Here is a 26,396-nt window from a genome sequence, read left to right as displayed (position 1 = left end):
ATGTGGGAATTTTATTACTCGGAAGACCGATGAAACGACCGTTGTCATAGCGTAAGACCAACTTCGACCCAAGAGAAGGTTGTAGTCTAGAGGGGCATCAACCACCTCCACATCTAGACTAACGGTTTTTCCTTCAATTCCTATAGGCAAATCCTGTAGAATGCCAAAAGGATGGAACCCACGGCCATCAAAGGCCTTAAGAATTGTCGGGGATTGATTTAGTGAAGGAGAACCAAGAGATCTCCAACACTGTATCGACATAATACACGTGGAAGCTCCCTCATCAATTACAGTCTGATGAATAGGCCTGTTTTTGACTATCACTGGGATCTGGAAAGCCATTTGATGAGGTAAACACGGTGTACTATTTTCTAGATCAAAGATTATTAGGTTCGGGTCCTGAACATCAACAGCTCCTATAGCCGACAAAAGTAATTTTCGCTGTGCTGGGCATGATTGCAGCACTTCCAAAGCCGACATTGCTAAGGGTGAAACAGCTAAGTCCTCAACGATGTTATAATTCTGGGCCGCTCTCGCATGTGGATTGAAAGCAGACTTTCGAAGTATACCCTTAGCGGGCGGTTTGATTACTAAGTCCGGGTTAGGCTTCTCGATCTGTAGTGGATCGGAACCGGGAGCTGAGGTTGATGGATTAGAATGAGAAGATTCTACTTCTTTGCCATCAACAGGACTTTTACTACCATAATCTTGCGATCGAGTCGCAATCCTTACATGAGACATCATCAATATGGGTTCTTCACTGGCACTCGAGGAAGAACCTATCATCTTACTATCCTGCTTTGGAAATGGATCTTTCAAAACAACAGGAGTTTGGGAACCCTTGACGATCTTCGCAACCTCTGCTCGATGAGGGCAGTCTCTTGTAAAGTGATCTTCTTCACAAATAAGACATGGATAACGAGGTTTGCGCTTTTCATCATTGGATTCCGCCTTTTCAGTTTTCTCCTTTGGAGTTTTGTCTGCTTTATTCTTCTTCTTGCCTTTCTTCTTTCCACCGGATTTTGATTTGGCCGTAGATGACTCTACAACGTGAATGTCGGCGGAAATTTCAGCAGAAGAATCTCCTGTCGGGGAATCAGGCAAGGTTATGATAGGAGAAGAATTCTTGGAGGATTTCTTCTTACTTTTAGTGTTCACCGTACCAATCATACCATCAGCGGCATGAGATCCTGAAGGAGCAGCAACGATTTGATTTGACTTAGGAAGATCTGGGATCTTTTCGTGTAACGTACCTGACTGAGTATAAACTAAGTCAAGGTACTGCGCTTGAGCAATCACTTGCTCCTCAGTAACTACTCCAGCCTTAGCTACGTCTTCAGTAATCTTCGGTAATAATGATTTAACAAACCATTCAGCTAAGATCTGGTCCGGGATAAAAACTTTCACTAACCGCCTTCGACGTCTCCATTCATGAATATGATCGGAAATATATGTGGACGTCGATTGTTTTAATGAAGTTAGTAACTCCGTGCCATTATCATATCTGACCGGCAACTGAAAATGAGTTAAAAACGAGGTAGCTAACTGGCTAAAATTATAAAAAGAGGCCCGTGGTAACTCAATGTACCACTTGGCCGCAAGACCAATGAGAGTACGCTGGAAAAGACGTAAGCAGATCAAATCATCCGAGATGGAATTAGAGGCACACCAGAGGTGGTAAGTCATCACATGATTCGACGGGTCCTCTCCAGACTTACCTTCGAACTTGGGAATGTCACTGGGCAACTTATTCGGCATTGGCGGCCAAAACGGAAGATAATTGATTGGATCGTTCGTTAGGCGCGACAAGTCTGGTAAATCCAAAGTTGCGATAAATGGTAACTGCCGATTAGGATCCCTAAAACTCTGGGTCACTATACCAGCCCCAGGAGGAGGATATCCAGGATAACTTGGAATAGGAATCGCGTTCGGGATATTGTATCCTCCCGGAAAACCAGGATTAACCGGACCGTACTGGGGTTGTTGTGATTGTTGATAAGTGTACCCAGGATACGGTTGATACTGGTAAACTGGCTGCTAGACAGCAGGACCGAATTGGTATTGTCCCTGGTACGGTTGATAGGTGAATTGTGGTTGACTTGTGACAACCGTACTTAAACCAGGTTGTCCTACAGGCATCTGAACCGTAGTTTGAATCGTGGATCCAGACGGTGGTAAAGATGTCTGAGGAGTAGATACAGAGACAGTAGAAACCGGAGCTGTCGATACTCCAGAAGTAAGTGGGGTAGATTGAACAGATGTTGCGGTAGTTGCAGCAGTCGTTTGAGATGGAGTACGAGGTGAAATAGGCCCAGACTGAGAAACTACCAAAGGTACAGAAGTTTGAATATTAGACTGGACTGGTTGCTGGGGTGAACCAGAAACTAAGGGTTGTCCAGTTTGAGATGACAACTGTACACTTGGCTGCAACACTTGTTGAACTTGCGATGGATCCCACACTATGTTCATTCCGGGGTATTGACCCATAACAGGTTGAGGATATTGAGATCCGTAACCGGATTGAGGGTAGGATTGATAATTGAAAGGTACATTTCCCATACCTTGAACATAAGATTGACCTTGGGGTGGTTGGAAACCTTGGTTCGAGTACTGACCTTGGGGTAGATACCCTTGAGGCATGTACTGATACTGGGGTTGACCTTGAGGTATAAATTGATACTGAGGTTGACCTTGGGGTACATATTGAGGCTGGGGTTGACCTTGAGGAATGTATTGTACCACGGGTACATACTGTCCTTGAGGTTGCCCCCCAGACACAATTTGTGTACCTTGAGGTTGCCCCCCAGGCGTTAATTGAGGCTGCCCCCCAGGCGGTAACTGGCCACCTTGAGGTTGAGAATTGGGAGTAGAACCTGACATCATGTAAATGTCTCCTACGCTCAATGGTTTATTACCATTGTTTCCAGTTAATAACCCATGTTCAATGGGTTGAGGAGATGCGCCCGCAAAAGTACCAGACAGTGACTGATACCCAGAGGGAACAGAAGGACCGCCGTACAAAAATGATTCAGGCGATTGAGTAAACATGGACGACTGACCAGACATATTTACGGGAGTATAAATACCTCTAGGTGGATAAGGAGTACGAGGTGGTGAAAAACTTGAACCTGAGTTGTCCAAATAATTAGTTAAAGAAAGATACCAAGTAGTACTTCTAGGTGGACTGTAAAAAATGGATTCACGCTCCCTTAGATCAATAGTAGGTTGATCTTCAGGGATAGGGATGCCTATTTCTTCTTCCGGAGCAAGTTCTTCAATAGCTATCAAACCAGAAGGAAGATTTTCGGTGATGACTCTTTCTACCCTAGGTGAATCAGGAGCACTAGAAGTTGGAGAGACTAACCCCGATGTTGGAGTAACAGGTTCAGATATCTCAGGTTCTTCACCTATATCACTGGCAGATGAAAAGCTACCAGCAAGTTCGGAAACTGAAATAGACTCAGGATTATAGCCTGTTACTAGAGCTTGGTAATCAGGATGAACTACCAACGAAGACTCTCCTTCTTCAGGTGAACCTACTTTACTGCCACTAGGAGTTACGAGGACTTTCAAACCTTCGTAATGACTCGGGACTTCTTCAGGAGGTTGGCCCCGAAGTCTACGGGACTTCCTCAATAAATCAGCCACGGTAACAATCTCAGGAGACTGGCCCCGAAGTCTACGGGACTGTCTCAGTAATTCAGCCACAGCTAAAAACTTTTAACTACTGCACACGCAAACAAAGTAAAATCTCAAAGCAAACCGCCTAAAGTCTCTAAAGAACCAAACAAATTTGAATCACACGTCTAAAGAATCTAGTGCGTCAAACCACACAGAAACAGTAAATTTCTGGACTCAAAACACTAGTTGGTGATGAAATCCAACCTCGCAGAATTCAGTACAGAAATGGCGGGTGGAACAGTTACCCCGACAACCTGCTTAATGAATAGACTGGACCAAGTTCCTCCACTTTAACCGTCTCGAGTGAAGTGAACCCCCCAGAAAATCCAAGTGAGTCTATCCGAGGTCTGCTCCAGGTACAGTGGGATCTTCCCTCCACCGTCACCTTGGGTAGAATCCTAAAGATTATAGTCACTAAGGTCACCAACAGCAACAAATACACCTGGAGGAACGGTCTACGATCCGATAGCACGCAAAGGCAGAGTAACAAGCTCAATCCCCTTGCCGGCTCCTTGACAATAATCCAAGGTTTACCGACAAGTGACCCCAGGCTCCTTGACAATGGTTAATCCGAGGTTTACCATTTGTAGTACGTGCGTATCTGGCGTCGTTCCCAACGAGGGAGGATTGATCCCCTCACTGGTTCGGACATGATCTCATGCTTCTCCTTTAAGTGGAGCTTTCCCAGAGCATAAATGTAATAGTTGGATTTATCCTACCACAAGATAAGCTACTTGTTTGGTTTTGCTGTCTTGGAGAGTTAATTACTCTCCTACTCCAAGACACTAGCCTGATCTATATTGGTGTATCAGAGCCCTAGTAAATAAAAAGTTACTAAGTTAATTTTACTTTAAGCGTTGATTTTTATGGCTTTTCTTTAGGACAAAAGGTAGTGGAGATGAAACTGATGGTGTGTAGACTCGACTCAAATCCACTAAAAAGATGCACCTAAGATGATTTAAACTATCTTTCATTTTCAATGAATTCCCTAGCTAAGAGAGTTGGAGAATGCAAAATCTATAAAGACAACTTTCTTAACAGACAATCAAAGAAACAATCTCTTTATCTTTTCCAAAGCACACAACACATGACCACTAATTATTTCACGAAAACTTCCTTTCTCTTTTCAAAGACTTCAAATGCTACTTAAAACAAACTTTTTCAAAGGAGATTTTTGTATTTTTTATATTTTAATCAAGCATGTAAAACTACTTAACAAAAATCAATTTTAAGATCTATGAAAATCTAAGAGAAATTTACCTAAAAGCAAATCTAAGAGAAATTTACCTAAAAGCAAGTCTAATGAGGTAAAAGCCTACAAAATATAATTCCAGATTGTTTTACTCAGTTACAATTCAACCAAGGAATAGCTCATGCAGAATCATAAACCAGTCAAAAGCAAAAATAAAAATCTTTTGTTCTTTTTCTTAAGAATTAAATTCACAGCTTAACCAACAAGCCTTCTCAAAATTCCACAAAGAGACAACACAACGGTAGGTTTCTCACAAAGGTGGATTTTACAAAAGGTCCGACTCCTAAGAAGACTGAAAAGACCAGGGATATCCAAGGTTTTTACAACTTCTAAAGCCAAAGTCACTACAAGACCAATGCAAAAAGAAACCCTAGGGCTAGAACTTCTATGAACTTCACTAAAACCCTTGATGCTAATGAAACAAGCTTAGATGAAAACTTTTGACAGGTAAACAGTGGATCTGGGCAGCAAAAACAAGCTATAAACAAAATTTAAAAGGTAAAAAAGGAAAAAATTGAAATTTTCTAAACTTTTGACAGGGTACGCAGGCAGCCTGTTTACACAGGTGCGTCTACGCTCTGTGCACAAAGCAGAAGTGCGTACAGGTACGCACTGTGCTTAACACAGAGGGTGCGTACTTCTCTCAAAACCAAGAAAAATAAAAACTAACTCAACCCTAAGCTATTCCACCCAAATTCACAGTCAATCAGTCAAAAACTAGAAAGAAAACAGAGTTTCTCAAATCAAAGTATCAATCAAAAGAGAAATCAATCAAATCCATGGATTCCCCAGCGGAGTCACCATTTTGTCATGCGGAAAGAGTCAATGTTGCGGAAAAAACCGACCTCCCTAGAAGCTAAGGCTTTCTAGTGACAAACAAGACAATCAAGCACTATCTTTCCCTAAATATGCATTTAAAATAAAAGCAACCACGTGTTTAAAGCATACCTTTAGTCCAACGTTGTTTGTAGCAGTCAAGCCTCTCCGATCCAGATGAGCTCCTCCTTCTCCTTGAAGCCTGCATTCACTAACAAGAAAACGATTACATAGCACCTGAATAACTCATATAATAAAACATATTCATCATAAAGACCAAGGAGTTTATGAAACAAATTATATATAACAACTTGTTGAAAAAAATGAACTTAATTGTATTAATTGGAAACAAAAGAAACCATTACAACCAGTGCCTTGGTGTTGTGCAGGTCCCTCCTAGGGTCCAGCAAGAGTTCTCCTTTACTTTGATTAGCTCACCCACTTCCAAATGAAGCTAAGAAAGGATTGGAATCTCTCCTCTCAAGCTCTATAAGGGAGTCCTAATTTCAGCAGCATCTACCCTTAGGAATTTTCAGCTTTCAACCTCCCCTCCCTCTGGCCCAATGCCTGTATTTATAGTGCTTTGGAGGAAGTTAATCAGGTCCACCATGAATGAGATAAGCCCCTCTTTCAATGGGATAGCTCCCTTCTTCATGGGATAAGTTCCTCTTTCATTGGGATGCATGAACCATCTGGAGGCGCTCAATCCACGTCAAACCATCTTCTAGAATGCTCTAGAATCGACCACAAGTAACTTTTTTGGAGTAAAACTTGCGCCTTTTGACCTTTACAGGAGTATGCACCCACCCCTTTACAGACAGAGCGTACAAGTACGCAGGTGTTATGAACTTGAGGTGCGTACACGCAGGTAAGGATAAGAGAAACTACGTAACCAGAGTTATATTGATTTTTAAGGACTTTCTCTCTTTTTTGGAGTTTGACATGAGGAGCAGAGGTATAAGACTTGCCAAGGAGGACAGTATGACTATTGATGGAGCCATACTGACTGCAAATAGTCATGGTGACAAATTTTAGTGTAACACCCTCATCTTTCTTTTCATCCACCATAGGAGGGCATCGGGCTTTGCAAGGTTGGTCTTGCAAAGGTTCGACCAGTTCAAGCCCTAACTCCTTATATCTTGACCTCGTTGGGGACATGCAAAGAAAGATAGAGAAAGAGCATACTGCTCTGATACCACTGATCCTGATTTAAATAGGAAAGCAAAAAATTAAAGATATAACCATACATATAGAGATGCAGTAGAAATAATACTTCATTTCATTACTATAAAATATTGAAATATGCTTACAAACAGAAATGGAAATAAACAAGCTAGGGTGATGGTAGCTTATCTCTGAGAAGAGATGTGTTGGCTACATGCCTCTAAAGTGTGTTACAATGAGGCTCGAAGGCCTATTTATTGTTGAGAAACAATGGAAAACCCTAAACATATAAAAACCTAACCCTAGAAGTTGAAACACCAAACTGTGGGCCCCATTTGGGTAAATTGATACATCCACTTCCCGAGGTCGTAAGTTTGGCATACGATCTCTGTTTGACATGCACAATATCTTGTTAGAAATATCTATCCGAGAACTACAACTTTTGGAAGAGAAACATTGGTCCATGGACCCATGTTGCTCCCAGTTTTCCCTTGTAAATTATGAAATAGAGACCATTTAACTCATCTTTTCCCTAAGATTCAGGATGCTTAGTGCTTGTTAGTATAGCAAGGTTTTCTAGCTCCCAGGAAGTTCTAACTAACCCTTTTCCCCAAGGGCACCAAATGTTTGTCGGCGCAAATGCTAATACTAGAAACCCCGTAAGGGGCAACCAGGAAGCGGAAAATCCATAAAATGTATATATGATAAGTACTCGTGTCGATGTTGCTACAAGATCATATGACTATGGTGAACTAGAATCATCTAAGGCTAAGGCTGCTCCTGATGTTTCAGAGCCGCTCCATATTGAGAGGCCTGTAGTTGAGTCTATACCTCAAATGTCGAAAGGCTCTGTAAAATGTTCAATGATTAACCCTAATGCTAGGGCTGCCTAGAACTACTCCATTGTTAAAGATCTGGCCCAAAGCCCTTGTGTGATGTCTGCGTTAGAGGTACTCTAGTCGTTTCTGGCACAAAGGAGTGTGCTACTCATTGCAATCAGGGCTATAGATATGAAAAACACTCTTATTGTTACATTTGACATTTTAAATATTAAGAAGATACTGCCTCATCACGTGGCTCTTCAAATTAATCTACATATCGAAAGATCAATATCTTTTGAACTTTAGTTGACGAGGGAGCTTCCACATGTTTCATGTCTATTGCATGTTCGAAAGCTATTAAATCTCCTCAAAATGTTCCTTCGCCTACTCTCTTGATTGCATTTGATGTAGGCCACATCGAATTATTCCATCCTTTCCCATCTGTGTTGGGAGAATTGTTATTGTTGATCAGATGGAGTATTCTCCGAAAGAATACAATGCATCCTCTGATTCCTCCATTCCCTTGGTGAATAACCCCAAGAAACCTGTTGAGAATTTAGGAGTTGGAATGTATTCCTCGAAGATAGTTTTGTAGAAATTATTTTTTTGGGATCGTTGGCCCTCACCCTCTTCTACCACCACTGTATTAGAAGTAGGGCAAGTGGGTGGAATGACATATCCTATGTTTGCAACTAAAATTGCTTATCAATTTATTGTCAACATTGCATATTCTGATCCTAATCCTCTTTCACTAGAGGAATTGGTTGGATATGTGGCTCTAGCTTGGACTCTTGACTCTACTTCTCATATGGATTGCCTTGATACTGTTTTACCATCTGAGGAAGAAATGCTAGAAGCAATGACGGGTATGGACAGACCATGGGATGATTTGCATCACCAGTCATATCTTCTCCTAGACTTGCATGAAGTAGAATCAAGTTTGTCTAGTCCTTCGTTGACTGGTGATGTTCAGACAATTTTAAACCTTTTGTCTCCAGCAGAGGTTTTTGCTAAAGGCAACATGTCTGTTATTTCAGAAACTATTCTGGTGAACATCTCTAGGAATCCCAATATAATTGATAATGTTTTCATTGGAGCTGAATGCTCCCGTGAAGAAATTTAAATCTATACTGGCCTTTTTAAAGAATTTTGTGATGTCTTTTCTTGATCGTATGAGGAAATTCTTGGAATTGATCCATCAATAGTCCAACATGAGATCAAGACTTATGTTAATGCAAATCCTATACGACAAAATCTTTTGTCGGTAAACCCTAGGAAAGTGGCAGCTATCAAAGCCAAGGTTGAGAAGCTGCTCAAGGTGGGTTTTATATACCCCGTTCCATTAACTAAGTGGGTCTTGAATCCATTCTCAGTTGATAAGAAACAAGGAATGATCCGCATATGCATAGACTTTAGGGATTTAAATAAGGCTTGTCCTAAAGGTGATTTCCCAACACCGTTTATTGATCAGATTATCGATGAATGTGCGGGAAATGAGATTTTCTCCTTCATGGATGGTTTCTTGGGATATAATCAAATTACTATCCATCCTGAAGATCAACATATGATAGCTTTTATATTCCCCTAGGGTAATTTTTCATACAAGAAGATGCTTTTTGGCCTTAAAAATGTTGGAGCTACTTTTCAGCGAGCCATGTCCTACGCTTTCCATGATATCAAACATATCATCGAAGCTTATTTGGATGACGTAGTTGATCATTCTCGAAAGAGAATTGATCATCCTCATCATCTTCGATTGGTTGTTGAGCAATGTCATTTTTACAAAATCCAGTTGAATCCAAATAAATGCATTTTTGCTATCACATCTAGTCGGTTATTGGATTTTTAGACTTCTTTTTACCCTCCCCAATATTATTAATGGGCTTGTTTGCATTACCATTCCCATGCTTATATTTCTTCTTACCTCGTCCCTTCTTCTTCCCATCAGATTGTTGATTTCCTTAGGGGTTGGAAGATTGGACAATGTTAATAGTTGAAGGTTGAGAAGGCATAGACACTGATGATGATGCATGAATTGAAGAAGCAGTTTTTAAAGACAACTGTTGTAATTGAATTAAAAGGTAGTTGTACTATTATCGATCAATTCGACAATTCCGTTGGCATGGGGACCTAGCTTCAGTTTAGCTAAATCAATCTTGGATTGAGGAGTGTTAGGAAAAATGTTCTCAAGAATCCCATACTGGGAATATATAAGTTCTAATTGCTAGGCTCTAAAGATAGCCTGTTCTTCAATGAACACTCCAGAGAGCGATACATCCTTAGAAATTTATTGTTGTAAATATTTTAAAAACCATTCGAGAAGGAATTCATTAGGAATATATGCTTTGATGACCCTCTTCCTTCTCTGCCATTCCTGAATATGGTCAGAAATGTGAGTTGTTGTATCTTGTTGGAAACTAGCCAATAGCTCAGTTCCAACATCATACCAAATAGGCAACTGAAAATGGTTCAAAAACATAGTAGCCAACTCACCAAATGAAGAAAAGGTACCCCCATTAATCTCTATATACCATTTAGTATCATTTCCAGTCAAGGTGCACTGAAACAATATCAACCTGATTGAATCGTCAATTAGGAGTTAGATGAACACCATAAATGAAATGTTGTTATATGGTTAGTCAGATCCTCCCTAGACTTTCCTTCGAATTTTGGAATATCCAATGGAAATTTTGTAGGAACTGAAGGCCATGCCAGATTATATCGGATGGGATCATTAGTCAATTTTGAGAGAATTGGCAAATTTAGGGTTTCCAAGAATGGTAAGCACGAAGGAGCTTGGTAATTCCACCCACTATGAGACATATTCCCAATAGTCTGAAAAGAATATCCTGGATTTGTAGAGGCACTAGGTTTCCAAGGATTGCTCGTAGAAGAAACTGAACCGTAAGTAGAACCTTGTGGTCCAAATAAATTCAGGGTTTGACCAACTCCTGCCAAAAAGTTACTATAACCAAGAATATTTCCCCTAAGTGAAGTATTAAAAGGAGAGGAGAGCCCTTGGTAAGGGTTCCATGCATTAGCGAAGGGAGAAAAAGCCTGAAAGGAACTTACAAAGGAGTAAGGAATGTTCCCCTGTTGACCAAAAGAAAACTGATTCTGGGTTCCCAAACCACTAAAAGCAGGGTTAGTCCACCCTTGAAAAGGATTATAACTTTGACCTTGAGTGGAAAAAGGACTAGATCCTAAAGAAGGATTAGAATGAGGAATGTGACCACTTCCAAAAGGAAAACCCTGAAAAGAGGTTGAACCACTAGCCATAGAAGTCATGGCTGTGGAAACATCGGATGGGATGGATAGAGGAATCGAAGGAATTGAACTAGAAGGCATCTGAAAGGGGAAGGAACCAGTGTGGGAAGCAAAGGCTTGGCTTCCCCCACTCGAAGATGGAATGGAAGTAGAGCCAAATTTTGCAGTACTAGGAGTGACAATAGATATAAAAATAGTACCTCCTCCTTGAAATCAAAGAGGAGTATCTAGTAGCACTCATATTTGGATTCATGCTCCCAACAATGGCCATCGAAGGAAAAGGACGATAAAAACCAGGTCTTGCCAACCTGTAAGTCGGGGTCCCAACATATAAAAGAAAGTTTGGATAATTAGGACGAAGAGGTGAAGAAGGAGTCACAGGTGACTCAGGGATCTCTTCAACCTCAAATTCATCTTCTGAGTGGAAGAGGACCCTAGAAAGGACAGGGGTATCCCTATTCAAATCACAACTTGCACTAGGTCTACCCTGTGAAACTATAACCTGATGCGTAGGATCAATATTTGATACATTCACTACTGTTGATTGAAAAGCACCAATAGAATTGCTCCTACGCCTTCTAGAAGAAGGCTCGGCACTTGTTGGTGAGAGCCCACAAAGCCTCTTGGAGTGACGAACTAGTTAATGAACCACTTTCAATTATTATGAGAACTTGTAAAGACTCAAAAAATTATAAATCTATGGGAATCTAGGAGCAAAGAGAACTCAGTGAAATTTCCCTAAAGATACAATCAATCAAGCTACTTTTAGGTATTACTACTCTAGGTGATTAGGAACGGACACCAAAATACAATAAAGTGATATAAAGGACCTTTCGAAGATAGTTTGGGATAATGACAGCCGAAACCTACCAGCGAAGGTAACAGAAATAGTTATGTTGACCTCCAATCAAAATCCTTTGTCAGTGCAAGTACCTAAGCTTCTCAAGGAACCTTCCAAAAGTACTAATGAGAGTGATACAATGTCTGCCTCAGGTACCACGGGTATTCCCCACTATAGTCACCTATGTGGTCCCTAGGAAAGGAAACTATGGTCACTAGTTCGTATCGGTAGCCGAGTGTAATAGTCTTTGGTCAGGATCCAACAAGTTGGAGAGGGGGTATCTCTCTTTGCTACCTTCACTCGTCCTCATGCTTAACTCCCAGAAGAGAAGAGCTTTCCTGGTCAACTTCACGACACTGTATTTCACTCTTTTAATCAACTAATACGTTTTAAATTTAGGGTGACCTTAGAGAGTTAACTCTCCACTCGCCTATTCCAAGGCCCTAATATGACCTAGACTAGTTGATGTTACAAATGAAAAATCAAAAAATTCTAGTTCATTTTAAATTAGGCGCTTTATTCTAATGGCTTTTCTTAGGTCAAGGGTAAGATGGAAGTGCAACTTTATGATGTTATGGATGCAAAAGAAATCAATAGAAAACCTAGCTATATGCGCATGAAACCTTTTTTCTTTTGATGAAAAGACATTTCTACAAGTTTCTACGAACAAACTATAAAAGAAAAAAAATATTTTTGGTTTTTCAAAACACACGCTCACACATTCAAAATCTACAAAAAAGGACTAAAAATGATTACAATGCAACTATCCTAATGCAAACTAAATTTTTAATGCAAGATTCAAAAGACTACTCTAAAAACAAGCAAATGTGTTTCTTAAAATGATCAAGAGGCCAAACTTAACAAAAGGAAGAACAAATTTACTCTCAAACTCTTCCCAAAATCAAGGGAATTCAACCTAACGAAAAGAGTTCACACTTGCTCAAAATGATAAAGAGACCAAAAACAAAACCAAAAAGAAAAAAGAAAGGCAACAAAACAATGTTTTTATCTTTTTCTTTTCAAGGACACAAAGTTTTTGAGAAAGCAAAAACTACTACAGGTTTCAAAATCAAATTCAAGCATAAAGAACCTCAAACTTCACAAGCCACATATATCACAAGAATGATAAGACTTAGAGTGTCAAGAGGCTGCAAAATCAAATGAAATTATTTGAAGAGCAGCATACAAACTCCATCAAATAAGAAAGAATTCAAGAAGACCAAGAAAACTTTGCAAGATTGCAAGAAAAACTTTCTCAAAAACCAAGAAAAAACCAAGAACACCAACTTTCAAGAAAGCAAGGGAAAGTAATCCAAAGGTTGGGTTATAAATGAATTGAAGCCAATTCTCCATTCCAAAGACTCAAAAAGCCAAGAACTTCACTGAGAAGCCTTGAACCCAAACACAAAAACCAACACCTTACCAAAAATCAAACCCTAGGTTGACTAGGTCTTTTCACAAAGAGAGACAAGAAACTGATCATATGCCAGAAGCAAGACTTTCCAAGGAAATCAATGACTAAACAGAAGGAAGAAACATCAAGCAAAACCCTTTACTTGAATCAGTATTTGAAATATTCAAATAAAACCACACATACGCGAATTTACAGTGACAAATCTGCATGTATACATGATTGTTATCAACGAAACACACAGATACGCATGTTTCTTTGGAAACAAACGCGTGTATACGTGACCGTATAAAATAAAACTCGCATATAGAAAATTTAGTAAGGAAAAAAAATGAGGTATGATCTAGAAGATCAGACTCTTTTCCCAGGTTGCAGACAAGTCAAAGATATTGGAAATACATGAAACCAAAGAAGAAAGCCTAGATCAAGCAAGAAAACAACCAAAATTAGGAAATACTAGAACTATTCCCGAGTATGGTTGCCAATTCTGTTACATGAATAATAAACCCCAGGGTATGGGTTGGGCACCCCAACTGAGCAGAGGGCATGCACCAATAAGAAGCAGACAAACAAGTAGCCTTAATACTTGAAATATTGAAGTAGGAACAAGAAGTATTACCTAAATATCCTACGTTTGAGGTCTTTCCCGTAGGGTCCAAACCCTCTTCTTCCTCCAATTCCTTAAAACCTACAACTTATTCAATGAAAGCATAGACAACAACAATAATTGAAAGCATGTTCATGATATAAGCATTAGATCATATAAGCATATAAGTATAACACATGAAATCATACATTAGTTAGATTAAAACATGAATTGAAGCATTAAGATCTAAACATCAGGAACAAGATATGGCTTATTTATTGATGACAACATAAGAATATGGAAGAATACAACCTGATACTTCTCCAGCTCCAAGCGAAACCTTCCTTCAGATCCATCCAGCCCAAGCCTCAACAATTCTCTTTCAAATGCATACACATGGATGTCATATAAAGGAGATAGACATCACAATGAGGAAACAGGGGTTTCCTATAGCTGGGAGTGCAGGAGGCACAAGGATAAATTAGAATTGATATCAATATCCTATCTTTCTCTCCCCTTAGGCCTTCCCCATGAGGTGTATTTATATGACCTCAAAACAGTTTTTTCAGTTGGGAAACAACTAGGCCACCGACTCTTGTAGGTAGGCTTCTGGTGTAACCCATAAACCCCTCCCAAAAATAGGGACTTATATTTTTTTCATATTTTAAAACATATTCGCAGGTTGGGTATAGCTGAACATGCGTGTGCATGTGATTTTTACAGGGCAAAGTCATGTATGGAATTTAAAATAATATTTTTTAATATTTGGACTAAGTTTGAAGGGAAAGGGCTGCCCAAGGCCATGTCTCAGAGCATCAGGTATACAAAGGTGGTAAATGATGCTATAATAATAAGCATAAACAAAGGGTTTGAAAGTAGGTGATAGGAGGGAAAAAAATGTCTACCACCATGAATTGGACAAAAAATGTGAAGGTTTCAAAAAAGTGAGATAGTTAATTAAAAAGTTAAGATAATGGATGCTTTTCTTTTTTAATTGGATATAAACTTTTTTTCCTCCTAATTTCAAAATAGTTGTTATAGTGTTTATGTGTATAATCTTTTAACATATTAAAACTAGAAATTACATCGAAAGCTGGAAATGAAAGTTGATAACAGTAGAGGGAGGAGATAGTAAAGGTGAAAATAATGCATATATCACCTCTACTCTTGGCCTTTGCACCATTAGTAGCAACCATATATCACCATCGTGTGTTTTCTTCTGCTACTTTTTGTCCACACATGCCTCCTTCATAGCGGAGACACCTACATACTATTTTTCATGCATGAAATTTTTCTCTTTTCACATCTAGATAAAACATTAAAAAACCTATGGGTGGTTAAATTTTTAATCTATATTCTATAGAGGGTAGTTGGTACACCATCTCTAAAAGTGGCATCGATATGTTAAAGTGAACCCGCTCGATAAACATATGGATCCATGTGGGTTGTGGGCCTACCCTAATTGTTTCACTCTTATTTCTCCCAACATGGCTCGTTTGAGTAGTAACGAGGAAAATTGTCTCGATCATGCTATACCTGATCATAGAGTTATCTTTTCATGGGTTTTCATAGGTACTATGGATGAATAACCTATGGATGCATGTGATATAATGCAATTCAAGTTAGATTAATTTGTCTTTTTTTACTTTATGTATATGTTAAAAAAAAAATATTTGAAATTTTAATCTAAATAATAAAATAGTGAACATATTTTATACACCAAAATTGTGTGTGTTCAGTTTCTTTAACAATGTAATAGTACATATGTAAATAAATAAGATTTTATTTTGAGATAGATGTGTTATCTTCGTAGATTAAAAACTTGTTGAGGAAATTTCAATTATGCATTCGCTAAAAAAAATGTTGACCAAACTATTTCATCAAGCCATGATCCAACAACCTCCTAAAGACACATAAGAAGAATACACATGTTGAGACCAACACTACATCACAATGATCAATACATTAACAAACCACAACCCTTTCATGTATGATCATCAACATCACATAATATTCTATATAATAGGTAGGAGTTAATAATCCCAACTTTCACACTTAGTGAGTTGGACATGTATTTATCTTTGTTATTTAAGTCTTAATCATCATCTTCCATTGGCTCAATGCATCATAGGCACTCTTAATTGATAAAGTATATATATGATCTAACTCGACATTTTTGTTTCATTCCTCGATCATGTAGACATTACCAAATTGTTAACATCCACATAAGGGAGTGGAAATCCACCAAATACATGGGTAACTAACTATTTCAACTACTAACCCACTAAGAACACCTTTGAGTAAATGGTTCATTCATATTCTCAATGAATTCCACCTAAATGTATAGGAAAATTCAGGTTTTTAGACCTATCACACCCCATAGAGTTTAAAACCAACATAATCCACTCATAGAGAATTCAACTGACACATGGACCATACTCTATCAGAGGTTTTGCACTATATTAAACAAGTTATCTCGATCATCAGGGACACATGGATAATGGGTATGCCTTCTTACAAGAGTCCTACAATGATATGCCCTTTACATAATACATAGATAGATATGGTTACATACTATTTACATGCTCCATATCATGCAGGAAATAAGAACAACCTTTTATAATGTCTTATGTTATTACAGTACTCCTCCCAAGTACCAACTCTAGCTAAGATCAATCTAAAAAACATCAATGACCAATATATATAATATACACACAACATGTTAGGCTTCCTCCAAATATAAGATGTGATTCATCTTTCAACATGGTCTTGGTTTTGATTCAATATAATAAAAGGTTTACCTTGTTTATCCATCTTCAACCAATCTCCATTGCTACCACAAGGAATATCATTTCCATGCTTTTGGATGGAATTCCAAAAACCCTCTATTATGTCTACAACATCATTATGTCCTCCATGTTTAAAACTCATAATTCCAACTAAGAAATATCTACCATTAACACTGGCGTAAAAGAGTATTGCTTCAATTCATCTTTCACCACTATAATAACCAACCACTAGTTATTCATTGTAGAAACATTCTAGCATCTCTACAACAAATTCTTCATATATGCTCCTCCATTATGATTTACTTATAGGATTGTCATCTCAAACAACATACAAATTGGAGACCAATCAAACATTTTGGCCAAACATTGGGACCACATAAAATAATCAGGAACTTATTGTACTATAGGGTCTAACATCAACCTAACTATAAAAATTGAACAATAGCACATTTTATGAACATAATTCCATCTATAAAGACACTTATGTACCCATATAATGTTCCCACTATTTCTCTAGGAAAATGTTATAGAGACAGAAGGCATCCAAATTGGCATTGCACTCTATACCTACTAATCTAAGGACTTATGATACCACATTCGTTAAACAACCTTTCATCAACAACAAGAGGAGATACAACCTCTTGTTAGATTTTCCTTTTAGCTACGGCATGCCATAACAAGAAAAACCAATAATGCCCTTTACATCAAAAAATGTTTCATTGCAAGGATACAATAATCAACGAAAGATAATGGTACATGTGACTAAAGAATTTTCCCAACATAATTCTATAGGGTCATGAACATACTTGGTATCTTCATATACATCTTCAAATTATGGATTCAACATTCATATTGGATATTCAAGTGTTTCCTTTTATTTGTTAGAATCATGAACTTTAGCAAAATGATGGAAGTCCGATATTGGGTTAACTAAGCTCAACACACTTTGTAAGTTTTGACTTCAAGACATTTTTATCATCACCATCAAAGTTCTACATCAACATGTACAAATGGAATTTGATCTATGGATCTAATAATGCTATTATAAATGCATGAGACTTTCCAAATATACCCTTTTTCCTATCAAGCTAACCATGGCCAATGATTAGCTGCAATGGAAAGTATATTTGGTTTGTTCTTGAAGTCACCTACCCAAGGGATGTGACTTGTAGGACTCATTGAAGTTGGTATCTACCACATGACCCTAGCCACAAAAAATTATAATTTCTTTCAATAACATATATACAGGGAGTGCATGTTCTATTGTATTCCATTCTTTCCCCAAATCCAAAATGCAGCTAACAATAGAATATAAAGAAACAAATTTAGAGAGAGTACCTGGGAGCGACATCGTCGAGTAGTGGCTAACTAGAGTTGTTCTTGATAAGATATATGCTCTATGGAAGCCCTATCAATGATCATAGAAACAATCATAGTGAGGTTTGGATTCAGAGTCATCAAGACAGTAGGGGAAGTCAATATAGTTGTAGAAAGGATAAGAGGAGTCGTCACCATCGGGACAAAACCTTTCTCTTTCACCTTGGGGGATGAGGGATTGTACTTTCAAGGGTATGTCAGGGAATGATAGGGTGTGCTAGGGAGTTCCAAAGCATGCCAAGCAATGCAAGGGGTATTAACGTATGCCACATATTTCCAAGGTCTTGTTATACGTGCAAGGTGTTATGGCATGTCAAGATGTAAACTCTGGTTCTTAGTTGTTTTATGGCCATAGTTGGACGTGAGCCTTGACTTGGAATATTGTAACTTGTTAAGTGGGATAAGTTGAAATTGTACATGAGTAATCTACGATGAGTTATAGTCAGTTCTTAGTTGAACAAGGAATAGTATAGTTTTAGTAACTGTAACTTGGTCAAGTTGTTGTAGTTGAAGAAGGAATTGGTTGGGTTCCCAAGTCCCAAAAAAAGAAAGGGTAGTTGTGTGATCATGATAAATAAGGAGTGTCAGGGCCTGCTAAGGAATGAAAAGGAATTCTAACACATGTTGGACAATGTCAATACATATTGAAGAGTGTTAGTGAGTGCCAGGGAATCACAAGGGAGAACTAGGTCAAAATGTATGGAAATGAACGAATAAGAGTGTGTGCCAAGGAGTGTCAGCGAATTCTAGGTGTGCTAAGGATGGAGTGTACGAGGAGATTTTCATAATAGGACTTGCATGAGGAAAGTATATGGTTGTGATAAGGGGCTAGAGAAATCAGTTTCAAGTAAAGGGAGACTTTGGGTTGGGCACAACATTGTTTTTCCAATGCCTTGGTTGGGTTCCCAACCCGCAAAAAAGGTAAGGTTATCTATTAGGGCATGATAGCTACGAAGTGCCAAGGTGTGCCATGGAATGCCAAGAATTACTAACACATCCTAGATAGTTACAAGGCATGTTAGGCATGCCAAGACATGACAAGAGATACGGCCTGCCAAGATGTGCCAAGTGTCAGGGTGTGGTGTGAACACATGCTAGGGAGTGTTAGAACCAGGTGTCAAGGAAACACAAGGGAGCATTGGTTTTAGATTGATGGAAATGAATACTCAATGAGTTGCAAGTGTACTAAGGAGGGAGTGACAAGATATGTTTGGTAGTTCCAAGGCATGCTAGAGTGCTAGGGAAGCATACCAAGATGTGCCAAGTGCCAAGGTGTGGTAATGCGTGTTAAGTGTTACCAAGTGCTAGGGAAATACAAGGGAGCACTAGGCTATCAAAATGCATGGAAATGAATGAATAAGAGTGTGTGACATGGAGTGTCATCAAGTTTTAGGTATGGTAAGGGGGGAGTGACATGGCATGCTAAGCAACACTAAGTCATTCTAGCATGCCAACACAACATGCAACCAAGATGTGCCAGGTGCCAGGGTGTGCCAACATGTGATAGGAAGTGTTAGGGAGTGATAGGGAAACACAAACGAGAACTCGGTGAAAATAATGCATGCAAATGAACGATTAAGAGTTTGTGACAAGAAGTGTTAGTGAGTTCCAGGTGTGCTAAGGAGGGAGTGATCAAAGGTATTCTTGGTAGTGCTGAGGCATGCTAGAGGCAAGGGAAACATGCCAAGATGTGTCATGTGCTAGGGTGTGTCAATGCATGCCAAGGAGAGTTATTGAGTTCTAGGGAAAATCAAGGGAGCACTAGTTTCAAATGCATGGAAATGAATGAATAAGAGTGTGTGAGATGGATTTTAAACGAGTTTTAGGTGTACTAAGGAGGGAGTTACAAGCTATGCTAGGTAGTGCCAAGGAATGCTAGAGTGCTAGGCGGCAGGTTGAGATGTACCAGGTGCTAGGGTGTGCCAATGTGTGCTAGGGAGTGTTAAGGAGAGTAAGGGAAACATAAGGAAACACTATGTCAAAATGCATGGAAATGAACAAATAAGAGTGTGTGATAGGGAGTTTCAATGAGTTCTAGGTGTGTTAAGGAGGGAGTGACAAGGTTATATGCTAGGTAGTACCAAGGTATGCTAAACTACCAAGGCATGTCAGGAAGTTCTATGGTGTGCTAGGGAGTGTCAAAGCATGCCAAGGAATGCATGGGATGTTAACACATGCCACATAGTTCCAAGGCATTCTAAGACATGCCAGGTGTTATGGCATGTCAAGATGTAAATTGTGTTGCTTAGTTGTTTTATAACCACGATTGGATGCGATGAGCCTTTTCTTCATAACTTGTTAAGTGGGATGAGTTGAGATTGGACATGGGTAGCTGAAGATGAGTTATAGGTAGTTCTTAGATGAAAAATGCATATGTTGAATTTCCATGGCACATGAGAATCTAGTTTTGGTCTTAGAATCTTTGTTGCAAATACACTCAAGTTCCAGAAAACATCTACTTTGTAGAACAAAATCTACACACATAGGGAATAAACTAGTGCACATGAAAATTTTTAGATTTTTCAAACACTTCTTTGTTATATTACAAACTATAATAAAATAGGCTAGAGCTCACGTACCAGGGATCATGGCTCGTTACAATCACATTATTACAAGGAATGCAACTAGGACTTGGTGTTAGTCCTTTGACAACCAATCTACCTTGAACAAGAAAACACTTGACCTACTTATTGATGGTGGCCACACACAACCCTTTCAGTCCACATGTCCTGAACACATCTGGAAGATCCTCTTTCCTGCCATTCTGCAACTCCTCAATCCACCTCTATCAATGAACTCAACCCCTTTAGGTTACTGAACTAGACTCAAGAAATGTTTCCCTCTACCTACCTCTTTTGTATTTGTAGTTGTTGTATCTATTTCAAAATTTCCTTTTAAACTTCTAAGTTATATGTGCGTTGAGGTTGTGGCCTCAAGCAAGTGAATGCTTACCATAATTTTGTATGAGTAGTGGCTCCTTGTTGGTTATGGCCAACCAAATTCATTGCTAAGGAGTAGGGGATCCTTACTACTAGTAGAGGCTAATTGAAGATTGTAATTCAGAAAAATCTTAAATTAATAGAGGAGAAGAAGCAAGTAAATAGTTCACTGGTTTCCTACCTCAAGAGGGTTTCCAACTAAAATATTGATGTATTTATGTGGAATTTCTTTTGTTTGATTTTTTTCATGTGTTGTTACTTTATTGAATTTTGGAGAGTTAACATCTTGAAAAAACTTGTAATATTCATGCAATATTGATTCAACCCCCCTCTTAGTATTGCTAGATCCTAACACATTTGTTGTGCATGACCACAAGAGAGGATGTAGCTAATATAGAATATAATCTTCTAGATGTACAAATTTTTGTTGCGACTATGGTAGATGGCCATTTTGTAGAGTTTGCAAGACTTGTTATTATTGGGATGACACTCGCATTAGAGAAATTTTGAGGTCTAAAATAAGCCGAAAAGAAAATGTACAACCAAAATCAACTAAGTTATAAGAACTAATAGGCTTCAAGATGATGATGTCAACCATGGGATTTGATTCACCATTTTTGCAGTTAAAAAGTAAAAAGATTAAAAAACTACTTTTTCAACTCATAGTTTCGACTTATCTCCCCACGAATTTAATCAAATTTTGAGAAGGATCACTTGTCGGATGCAAAATTCAATTACCCATTTAAGGAGTACCCATGTTGCATACTTTCGATAGACCCTGCTACATGAAAAATGAGAAATACATGAAAAATGTGATTGCAATCACGTTTTTTCATGTATTTCTCATTTTTTGTGTAGTAGGGTCCATCAAAAGTATTCAACAGGGGTACTCCTTGGATGAGGAGTTGAATTTTGCATCCAACGAGTGCTCCCACATGAAATTTGAGTAAAATTGTAGGGAGATAAGTTGAAAATACGAGCTGAAAAGTAGTTATTTCTTTTTTCCTTCTAAAATTTGATAATGTAATATATTTTTATTTTATTATTTCTACTTTTATTTTATAATATTCCTTAGGAGGCCCATTTTAGACCTCAATTTTTTTCTAATGAGGGATATACTATCAGATAAAGGAAGCAATTGGTGGTAAAAGCAGTGGATTACCAGCTCACCATAGGTTTCTTATATAAGTTCGTTGTAGATGGGATACTTTTCATATGTGTGCTAGAACATGAGTGGAACATGGTATTGAATGAGGCACATGCATGCATGGTTGGAGGACACTATCTGGGAAACACCACAATGCAGAACATATCGTGTGTAGGACTGCGGTGGCCTACCTTACATGGTAATTCCAAAGAATTTTGCAAGGTCTATAATGCATGTTGGTGAGTGGGGCCAAGGAGAGATGATATTCCTTTGGTTCCCGAACTCACCCTACAACCATTTGACAAATGGACAATCAAATATGTGGGCTCCATCAACCCACCAACAAGGAGGACTAGTGCATCGTACATCATTACCGCTATTTATTATTTGACATCTTGGGATCAAAGATTGTAGCCGAGATATAGTTGCACATTTTTTGTTTGACAATACAGTAACCATATTTTGTTGTCTGTGAATTTTTATGAGTGAACAAGGCACTTTTTCTTGATCACGACCATTGTGGTGCTAACAAAGGAGTTTCAAATTTGCCATGAGAAGAGCACTCCTTACCATCCACAAGCTAATGGTATAATGGAGGCCTTTAACAAAATATTGGAGAATGTGATCACTAAGTTGTGTGAGGTGCTACGTGATGATTGGGATTTGAAGATACGAGCAGTCATATGGGCATATGTCAGTTATGGAGCTTTTTCTCAACAATGGTGGTGACTATTGAGTTATGTGATCATTGTCCTTAGTTGTTAATGTCAACGTTCCTTTTATGTGCCTTGTAGTTTGTTCTCTCGCTATCTCCTAACCTATTCCCTTTACTATCGATGGCCATTTGTAGGCCGATTTTCATTATGTACTATTATTTTCCATATTGCCAAGAACCATTATCTAGTTTGAAACATCAAATATCATTTTGATAATGATGAAACACATCAGGTCAAGTAATTTGTTGATAGTAGGGAGTTTGAAATGCCTTGTACAATTTTAATGAAAAAATTAAGGTTTCCTACCCATACAAATGAAAACAATAGATTCCTGTAGAAATTTCTCTATAGATCAGCTAGCTCTGATACCATGTAGAAATTCTGCAAATTCTCTACAAATCTACCTTTGAGATCTATGTAGAAAATCTAACTGCAGATTAACCTGACAATGCAATATATCAAAGAAAAATACTATAATCTACTTCTACTATCAATTCTTGCGGAAGCTTAAAGATCAAGTTGAATCAAAGCTGAACACATATAACAAAAAGAAGAAGAATCAATGCACATGAAACACAAAAAATACTTAGGGGAAAGCCTCAACTAGAAACCCCACTATCTGTATTATCATACAAGGTGGAAATACATCAAAATTATACAAAGCCTTAGCTCTCACAACTAGCCATCTCTCAGTACAATCCTCCTAGATGCTCACAGGCAACCAAAGCCTCTCACAAGCCTTCCTCTCTGCCATCCAAGCTCCTATTTCCTTGTGCAGTTACCTCTGGGATGATCTCCTTCACCCAGTGTAACATTGCTCTCACACACTGCTCTAACACACTGTCAGAACTACGCAATCCTCAAGGAACCTTATTCCTTTTGCATGGATGATTTTCCTTTATAGGAAAACTCATGCAACTGATAGTAACCTATCCTTGACATTTAGCTCAACTGGGTCTTTCTCTGAATAGACATGCATGAGAATCTGATGAGAGAATCTTCAGTTATCTCGAGTACACTTGTTGAGTGCATGCATGCATCAACTGACTGATAACTCAGAATTAGTTCCTCAAACAGTTTGGAACTAATTTAACTGGACTTAACTTAGTAAACTGAACTAACTAATTACAACTCAAATATAACTCAATCTTATCTCCTTAATTAAGGGATAATCTCCTTAATTTAAGGGATAACTGTTGCATGACTTCAGAAAGACTTCTAACTTGAATTTCTCCAACTAATTAACTGAAGATGAATTAATTAATTATTTCCAAGCAGCTGGTGAGACTAAATTCGAATTTTAATTCACAATTTTAATTCAAGGACAAATTAAAATTGGAATATTCTGGTTTCCCATTTTTATCATTTCTTGTTGCTATTTTCAACAATTCCCACCCAAGAGAAACAAGCTCTTTGGTTTAAGTAAAGAAACTAATTGCACCAATATGTGTTTTCTACAACTTAGTTTCAGGAAGGTGTGCTATTCTTTCCAATATCAACATGGAGTTGACATGTGGCATTTGAAATATATATTAATAACTAGAGAGTAATTTCTTTTGTGCTCAACATGAAGTTGACACATGGGATTTGAAAAATATATTAAGCAAGAAATTATTTCACTGTTTGTCATAAATAAAATATTTCAATAACCACAATGAGTAAAATATATAGGAGTTTTATATTTATTGAAATTAAATGGAAGTACGATGTTACTTATGATTGAGGAGGGCGGAGTAGGAGGGCGATTTTGGAGCTAGGGTTACAGGTTAGCAGAGTTTGTTCTCCATGGAAGGCCGTAGAGGAGGGAGATCTACTCCCTTCTACAAGCAGGTAGTAGCCAGCAGGGGAAAAAAACCAGTTGAAGAGGATAGAGATCCTTCAGCTGAAAAACAAAGAAACAAAGAAAGAGAGCAGGAGGGCTCTGAATCCAAGGAGAATAACAACAATAAAGAAAGCAAGGAAGTAGACAAGGAACAGGGCACAAAAGACAAAACTCAAAGGGGACCATGCAAACCCAAGACTACTATCACTCCTCGAGTTGTTTTGAATGATCCTGCTTTGCAGGTGCATAGGGACCACATGCAAACTTATGCAATCATTTGCAAGTTCATGGGTTTATGGCCCACTGAAAAAGCATTACAATATTGGATTAAATACCACTGGAAACCAAAAGGAAGCATAGAACTACATCTTGGGTCAAAGGGATTCTTTATTGTAGTCTTTGCAAATATTGAAGATAAGGACAGAGTATTTGAAGGAGGGCCCTACTTTTATACAGCAGTAGGCCTATATATGAGACCTTGGATCATGAATTTTGTCCTAGAACATGAAACTTTTACCTCAGTCCCAGTCTGGGTAAGACTCTACTCTCTACCTTTGGATTACTAGCAAATAGAATCCCTTTCTGCCATAGGAAATAAGTTAGGACGTTTTGTTAAAGCTTCTGAGGCCACCAGAAGAGGAAAATACACATCCTTTGCAAGAATATGTGTGGAGATGGATCTTTCTGGAGCTCTGCCGGATGAGGTCATATTGGAAGTGTTTGATGAAGAATGGGTACAAACAGTAGATTATGAGCACATCCCATTCAGATGTCGTAAATGTCATGAACATGGGCATCTATTCAGAGATTTCCCTCTCAGTAGGACTGAAAATAATAGTAAAACCAATACCATGAAAGACACTGAAAGCTTTCACAAAGCAGTCCAGAAAGGAAAAGGGAGCAAGAGGGGATTGAAGACACATCAAAATGAAAGGCAACAAACTAGTCAAAACAGGTTTCAAGCACTAGAAGAGGAAGAGGAGATAATGAAAGTAGAGCAGGCCAAGGGAGACACTCGAGTGAACGAGGAGAAAGAAGAAGAGGATGAGCAAACACAAACCATTAACAAACAGAAAGAAGAAATGATGAGTGACACAGATTTGGAGATGGATCTGGAAATGTCCCAGAGTGAGATGGAAATGGAAGATAACGAACTACAGGAGATTCTTGAGAAAGAGAATCTAGATCTAGAAGGATTCCTGAAACAAGGAACCAGGGAGGGAGTGGATTCGTTGCCTCCAGAGGAGTTCAATAGAGTTCAACAGCTATTCCTATGGAAAACTTAGACCACAGGGCTGAAAAAGCAAGGGACTCATAAAAGGCAGAGTACTGAAGGTGTGAATGCTTTGTAAACCACAATGGGCTTGGCACCTAGATTCCCAAGAAAGAAAAGAGGCAGGAAAAAGTAGAACGAGCTTTTGATGGAATGTGGAAAGCTAATGATAGACTTAGCTAAGATGAAAGACCTATCCAGTTACTCCTTTACAAATCTTTAATAATGAAGTTCACTTCCTGGAATATAAGAGGCCTAGGCAGTAAAAGAAAACAAAGGTTACTTAGCAATAGAATGAAACAAGCAGCACCAGATGTAATCTTCATCCAAGAGACTAAATGTTCCATTTAGAAAATAAAAGAGATTCACAGTAAATGGCTCAATAAATTTGAGTTTCTGGAAGTCAAAGCAGAGAATACAACAGGTGGCATTCTCACACTTTGGAACCCCCAAAAAATTGACATTATAGATGCAGAGGCAGCTAGGGATTATCT

This window comes from Pinus tabuliformis, chromosome 2_2, assembly GCF_031772625.1.
Source record: "Pinus tabuliformis cultivar Carrire ecotype Pingquan chromosome 2_2, CPIR1, whole genome shotgun sequence".
Taxonomy (NCBI): domain Eukaryota; kingdom Viridiplantae; phylum Streptophyta; class Pinopsida; order Pinales; family Pinaceae; genus Pinus; species Pinus tabuliformis.
Note: the sequence above shows the minus strand (reverse complement) of the source record.